The sequence below is a fragment of the Mus pahari genome, chromosome 4 (assembly GCF_900095145.1).
Source record: "Mus pahari chromosome 4, PAHARI_EIJ_v1.1, whole genome shotgun sequence".
NCBI classification, from domain to species: domain Eukaryota; kingdom Metazoa; phylum Chordata; class Mammalia; order Rodentia; family Muridae; genus Mus; species Mus pahari.
In genome coordinates this window covers 25,016,326-25,023,825 of record NC_034593.1, presented here as the reverse complement: position 1 = coordinate 25,023,825, position 7,500 = coordinate 25,016,326, and the positions used below count along the sequence as shown (strand labels likewise).

The window sequence follows — 7,500 nt, the reverse complement described above, 5'->3', positions numbered from 1 at the left end:
ACCCGGTGGGTGTGAGTTGTTACTCTGCCAGCACTGAGCCTCGGCAGGAAGGCCTGGGATATTACAGGAATAAATCTGTAGTTGGTCCCGAGGCCCTCCGGTGATCAGACTGTGGTTTTCACTGTCACCAGAAAGCCCTGGGTTTCCTCTCTCCCATAAATCTAAATCCAAATCTTTGTACTCGCTGCAAATGTTAAAATAAGGGCTTCCTAGATTTCATACTTCAGTGTGGGGTTGTCGTATTTTAGGACCTTTATTATTTGTTCTCAAAGTCTTTTTTTTTTTTTTTTTTCTTTTTTATAGCTCCAACTTGAGGAAGTTGTAAGGAACCGTCTGTGATTTGCTTTCTAACCAGAAGTGCATTTTCTAACTTGAAAAAGGGGGTCTCCGTTTCTCCAAAGACTAGCATAATTCCAACTCCCAAATCCCACATAACGGAACGATGCAATTGGCTCTTTCATTATTAGTATTTTTAGTTTGAAGAGCAACTTTTTCCTTTGAATATCAGAGTGCATTTTGGGGATGGGAACAATTCAGCAACTGATTTAGAATTTCTTTTACTGGTAAATTTCATATCATACCACTTTTGTGGGGAGGCTACCCATTGGGAATTTCTGTTTCAAAGTTATTTTTATTATTTTAAGTGTGTGTGTGTGTGTGTGTGTGTGTGTGTGTGTGTGTGTGTGTTGATATTTGTAGAGTGCAGGTGGCTGTAGAAGCCAGAAGTGTCAGACCCATCTGGACCTGGAGTTACAGGCAGGTGTGAGCTGTGTGCTATGAATGGTGGGAATTGAACTCCAGTCTTCTGGCGGAGCAGAAGGCGCTCTTAACGTCTGAGCCTTCTCTTCAGTCACCACTGGGCGTTTCACGTGTGGTGGCCACACATTTAGCATGGGGTGAGTGTTGAGGATGCTTTTCTGCTTTATTCATCCTGATAGGGTACCATCTGCATGGCACTGTGTGAAGGCAGTTAATAGAGAAAGTAAGTTATATTAATCTCTTCTCAGCTGCGTGAGAAAGTCAAAACAGAACGTGTAAAATTCTTCTAAGTGTGAAAAATAACCCACTTTGTCTACTTCATATTTTCCAAACTCTAAAATGAATGAGTTTTGAGGGGGAGATGTTTGTGTCTCTGAATGCAGGGGGGGATGGCTGGGGAGGGAAGCAGAGAGGGCTTCCGAGTATCGGGAAAGGGCACGTCAGAGCCCCAGAATCCACAGTGTCAGTCTGTTACATGACTGAGTTTGCAGAAAGATAATAAACTTCAGTGGAACATCTACATGCTAACTCGTGCTTCCTGGGTGTGAGGGGCAGGCTTTGATTTTGAGTTATTCATAGCTCATTTGTTGGGGGTTTGGGCAGTTCTATTTACATGAAGAGACCACATTGTAGAGTAGGGGCACCACTTGGATACTAACATGCCTAGATAGAGCCTTTCTCTTATTCCCCTCCTGGCTGGGTGCTATACTGCTCAGAGCTCAGTGCTTGCATTTATTTTTCTGGGAGCACAATGCTGTCTTTTCTTGAGGACCTTCCTTGGTCTTTAGGGCTCATGGTCTCCTCCCAAGGATCCCCACTGAGCTCCATGATTTTTTCTATGACCCAGAAGTACCTGGGGGCTCCTTCCCCTGCAGTGTCCAGCTGAAATCATAACGGGCTAACCCTGGGTCCACTGCTACTGCAAGAACAGTAATCACTTGAACAGAGCTTTATTTTGTCCTACAAATGTTTTCTGAGTTTACCTAAGTTCGTGATTAATGGAACACAAAGGAGGTCCGAATTCAGAGTCTTTGGCTGCTATTTGTTTAGGAGGCGTGGTGACAGAAGAAAGGCCAGGAGCTGGAGCTGGAGGTGTCCATTGTTGTGTGATGAGGATTGGAGCCATCATCATCTGATAGGTCCCTCCCAAGGGACCACTGAATGTGTCAGAAACAGATGTAGTGAGGACTGCTAATATGATCTTTCATTGCCTGTGGCATTTGCTCACAGGAAAAGTGCTTTTTGTTCATTGGAGATATCTTTGAATCCCAAGAAAATACTTTCTATCCCATTTTTTTTTTTTCCTTTTGGGAAAGCTGTATGTGGAATAGATTCAGTCATTCAGACCACAGCTAGATCCTATAACAGGGGAAGGTGGTCCTAGACTACGGAGAGATTACATGCTAATAGAGATGAGATATTCTTACATTGTTATTTAATTACTACCCTGATCAATGCTATGAAGAACTAAGTATATGTGTGTGCATGGAGAGAACATTAGCAAAGATGACATGGCCTAGTGATACCCATGACCTAGTGGTATCCATGAAGGAGCAGGCAAGAGGTCCCTGGTGAAGAAGGAAAGAGAATAAATGAATGGGAAGGCGATTTGTGCTTTAGATCTGCCAGAAGGAGGCCTAGAGGAGGCACAGGGGAAGTAGAGGAAGATGGCACTTATGCCAAGGGGATATGTTCCAACATCCTCTGAGGTAATGTAGTGCAAAATAAGTGTCACCATCACCCCAGTCACTGTCGCACCCATTAACCTCATGGTCACCACATGTACCACCATTGTCACCACCACCACCACCTATATCACCATTGTCATCACTACTACCATCATACTCTGCCTCAACACCGCCTGTACTGCCATTGTCACCATCACCACCACCTGCACCTCCATTGTCATCACCAACACCACCTGTACCGCCATTGTCATGACCACCAACACCTGTACCACCATTGTCATCACCAATACTACCACCACAACTGATATTGCTATCCTCACCACCATCGTAATCTTCCTAACCATCCTCATCACCGGATATTTCCCTAAGAAGTACACAAAGACTGTTGACCTTCGACGGAACTTTAGTAACTCTGAGCAAAAATAAAACGAAAGAAAAAGAAGTGAGATGGATTGGCCAGAAAAAAGTCTGGCATGTGTGCTATGACAGTGCCCCAAATGCCTTCCTTATAAGCTGGAACACACTTCTGGGTGTTTGTTTAGCTCCCTGCTCCAGGGTGAAGGCTGACCCCATGCTGGGTCACCTCATTTTCCCCACTGAGTTTCTTTGGGGTGTGGGGAATGTGACTCCAAGTTCCCCGGAGTCTTGTAGCTGCCAGGAAACCAAACATTCTCAGCCTCATTTTAACCAAATTAACTAGACTTACAACCTCTGTGTCAGCGAACAATGAAAACTTACCAGTGAACATATGAAACAGAAATGAAATTAGCCGGCAGTAGGAAACTACAAACAGCTGAGGCATTCAATTGTTAGCCATTTGAAGGATTAACTTCTAAGCCATGTAGAGCCCTCTCGGTAGTTTAACGAGTTGGGTACTCAAGGGTGTATAAAAACACACTTTCAAATAGAAATGTAGTGCTTCACCTATAAAGTCGAGATTTAGTGGCAGGTTGTGAGATTATTAATACTGGATTTCCTTGCCTTGGCCTGTGAACTCAATCACATTTTCCTTTGCTTTCCTCATTCCTGCCTTCGCTCCAGGTTTCAGAGCAGATAGCCTAGCATGGACAGTCTGAGCCAGGCAGGACAGAGCTATCTATGGGACAGCTGGTGGACAATTATCTAAAACTCCCTGCTCTGTTCTCAGCCTTCCATTCCCCACCCATGCCATTGTTCCCAAGCTCCAGATCTACACAGCTCATTGAATATTCAACCAGCCTTAAAGATTTTATTTGATGGTTATTTCAATAATAATTATGGAGGCTGACAAACTCCCCTTTCCCTGTTAGAAAAACAAAGCCCAACAAACAATAAAGCCACCATCATAGCGACAATAAAACCATACTGTCGAGAGGTTTCCTTGATGCCGGCTTGAAGACCTGAATGGAACTTATCGCCAAAGAAACTCCACTACAGCTCATCAATATTAACCAGTTTTATACTTTCAGCAGAAATTTTAAAGAAGGCACAGCTTTTCTTAAAGGAATGTTGGGACTTGGATTTTAATATTTCCTGCAAACAAGACCACTAGCTCACCTTGGTTAAGTGTTTATTCAATTGGGGGCTAATTGAATAATTAGAATTGATGAATGCTATAAAGAGCTCTCTCCCCCCCCCCCCCCCCCCCGCTTACCACTTGCTTCTCATCCCATCCTCTAGCCCGAGCTTCATCCCCCTCCTCACCCTCCCATGAGAGCAGCTATCAGCCATCCATGTGCCTTTTTTTTTTTTTTAAGCCCCCCCCCCCCCCCCCCCACCCCTTTCTCAAAGCAAGGAAAGAAGGCAGCTGGCAGAGCCTGCTTGGGAATATTGGTTCCCGCCATTCTGGTCTGCGTTTATATATTTATATCTGTAATTTCCTCATTCCCAAATCCATTTCGGGGGGGAAAAGTCACAAACCAGCATCCTTCTTTCTTTATTTAAAGAGGCTGGAGTCAAAGGGGAGGGGGGGGGAAAAGTCAAGAATGGAATCGCCAAGAAAACCCTAAACAAATAAAGTGCAAACCCGGAGTGACAAGCGCACTCAGAGCCTGGATTGGTTATGGATGAGACGACAAGTATATGATGAAATTAATGACCCTCTGTCAACTTTTTAGATCTCACTTTTAAAGAGAATGGACCAAAAATCAATAGCCCCCAAACCACCAGTACTCCAGTGAGCCAGTCTTTCATTTATCTTCCTGTTGGCACTCAGATAGAAATGCAGCCAAGCACAGCACAGAGCCTTCGCTGGGACTCCTCATTGCAGATGGACGTTTGAGCACCCCAGCTAAGGGTCAGAGGTGTGCACCCAGGCTTCTCTGAGGGGGACCCGCTTCTTATGTGTCAGTGTCTGCACTGGCACGATTCAGCTGGAAGCCGATTTGGCATCCGGGTACCAGGTGTTTGGATTTGGAACTTGCCTGTCATGGGCAGGATTTCCAATCCAGGAATCTTGACGGGCGGCTATTCCAGTCCAATGTTTATAACCCCCAGCCTGAATGTGTTATATTACAAGTCTTTAGGTAGTGACAAAACACAGCTTCAAAGCCAAAGTAATGTTGGGGATTTAACTAGCTGGTGGGTGTGCTCATCATATCCCAGCATCTCATAAACTAGGCGGCACTGTGTGCGTGCGTGCGTGCGTGCGTCAGCACTGGAGAAGGAAAGGCAGGAAGATGAGAGGTTCAAAGTCACCCTTGGCTGTGTGGGAAGCTCCATGAGAACTTGGGCTGCATAAAACATAAGACAGTCTCAAAAAAAAAAAAAAATCAGAGTAGCCCCACATGTTTATGTGGGTACGAGTTGCTAGTCCCAGAACTGGGTTTTTCATCTCAGGGTAGAGACTGTTACTCAGATGAAGAGCTGAGAAAGTGCAGAGCTTAGATTCCAAATTCTGTGAGCTGAAACCCAAGAGTGAGACGCCGCCTGTGAACGAGCGAAGGAGGAAGCCATGTAAAACACTGTGTGAGCTGTAATTGAGCTTGTAATTTTTATGAGTAGTCTTGGAAGTAATCACTTGTCTCAAAAGCTGAATTTTCTAAAAATAAGATTGGTTAGCCCATCAGGAGGATTTCCCTACATTGAGCAAGCCATATTAAAACGTGAAAGATAAATGAACCCGAACCAAGTGTTCAATAGCACTGTTAACAGCTGGGGCCAACGCGAGATGAAATGATGTCATTATGTTAAAATGGATGTCAACACACAGAGAAAAAATCAGTGTAAAATGGGAGAGATCACATTTTGATGATAATTTAAGGCAAGCAAAGTGGTCACCATTTATCTGGCCTTGGCCAAATAGAACCTAATCAATGAATGCCTCTAAGGCTTTCATTTCATTTAATTTATATTAAAAGTACTTATAGCAAGCTTATTATATGGGAGGTAGTATTTTGAGCACTTTGTATATAATGACCCATTTAATCTTCATAACAAAACTAGGAGATAGATATTATTGTCCCAGTTTTACAAATGAAGCTAAGGCACAGTGAGGTTACATAGCCACTGGAGGGCACACAGCTTATTAATGGCATAGATGGAATTAAAACTCAGCCAGTCTGGGTCCAGATTTTAGGCTATTTACCTTAAACAAGGATTTTTTTTGGGGGGGGGAGAGGGTAAGAATTTTAAACATCAGTGATAACTAAAACAGAGTAAAAATATGTAAGTAGAAAGAAACATTGGCAGGTACATTAGCAATGTTTTATTTCTTTTCTTTGGATTCTAATATTGGTATTTATTATGAAAGTTTTAAAGAAAACCTTTATCATATTTAATAGGTATAATGTTTAATATTTACATATTGTGCAATAATTCAGCTGGGATAATTTAGCTCCTCTACCAGTTCACGCTTACCTTCACTTTGTGTGTGCTGTGCTCACCCCACAGCCTTGTTTGTAGCTGGTTTGAAATACACGAGACAATGGTTTTAACTGTACTCACACTTGTTCTTAAGAGTTACCTGGAAGGTATTCTTCATGTCTACCTTGGATTGGTACACTTTCACCATTTTAAATATCGAATCCAGTGGATGTTGGTCCTCTAGCCCTGATGTAGTGACGGCAGGGCAGACAGAAGAGATAGGAATCACTTCTAAAATAATGCTCGATTTCATTTCTCATCAGAAGAAAGAAAATGTGGCTACGTCATTCTAAATCTAGACAAAGATGGGTGACTATAACCATGGAGCTGGGATGGAAAAGCTGGGAGCAGGTAACATCATTACATGGAAGAAGTTGGTATACAAAAAAAAAATATTCCATAACAGAACCCATGTGCTCATGAAGCCCAGGGATGTAAGTGACTAATTAAGCGTCAGCATCTCCATTGTTTGGAGACTTACATCCATGGCTCTCTGTGCGATGCTGTTCTGATGTGTCGACAGATAGTAAGGGCAAGGGAAAACAGAGAAATAACAGGTACAAATCCAAGTAGGCAGGGCGCTTTAGGATGTGGAGCTCACATGCTTGCACCTCTAGGAATCCTGGAGGGAGCAGGATGCAACTCAGTCAGTGGCTTGCCTGCCTAGCATGTACAGGGCTCTGGTTTGACTCCAGCACCTTAGAAAACTAGAAGTGGTCCTACAAACCTATGACCCCAGCACTCTCTAGGCTCAGAAGTTCAAGGTCATCCACAGCTACACAGTGAGTTTGAGATCAACCTGAACTAATGGGGAGAAGAGGAGGATACTGAGTGGAGAGATGACTTCCTGTAGCACAGCAAGAAGAGCTGAGATTGGATCTCCAGAGCCCAAGTAAAAGCTGGGCATGCTCACATACACCCAGAACCTCAATGCTGTTAGTGCTCCCAGGGGAGGAGTGCACAGATCCCCAGACCTCTCTGCCTAGCCAAACTGCAAGCTCCAGGTACAGTTAAGAGATACATCTTAAAAGAGAAGTTGGAGAAAATACTCAAGTCAACTTCTGTCCTCCATACACACATGCATGAGTGCACTCCCAATATGCACATATGTGCATACAATACAGAAAAAGAGAGGAGGGAGGGAGGGAAAGGTGGATAAGGGAGGGAAAGGGAAGGAAAAGAGAGAGGGAGACACACACACACACACACA

The 7,500-nt window shown here is 43.7% G+C and overlaps 1 protein-coding gene across 9 annotated transcripts in view; it reads left to right on the top strand.

The window, feature by feature from the left end:
* Window positions 1-7,500, top strand: part of Mecom (MDS1 and EVI1 complex locus) — a 551,859-nt gene that overhangs the window by 189,159 nt on the left and 355,200 nt on the right. The window lies entirely within an intron of this gene.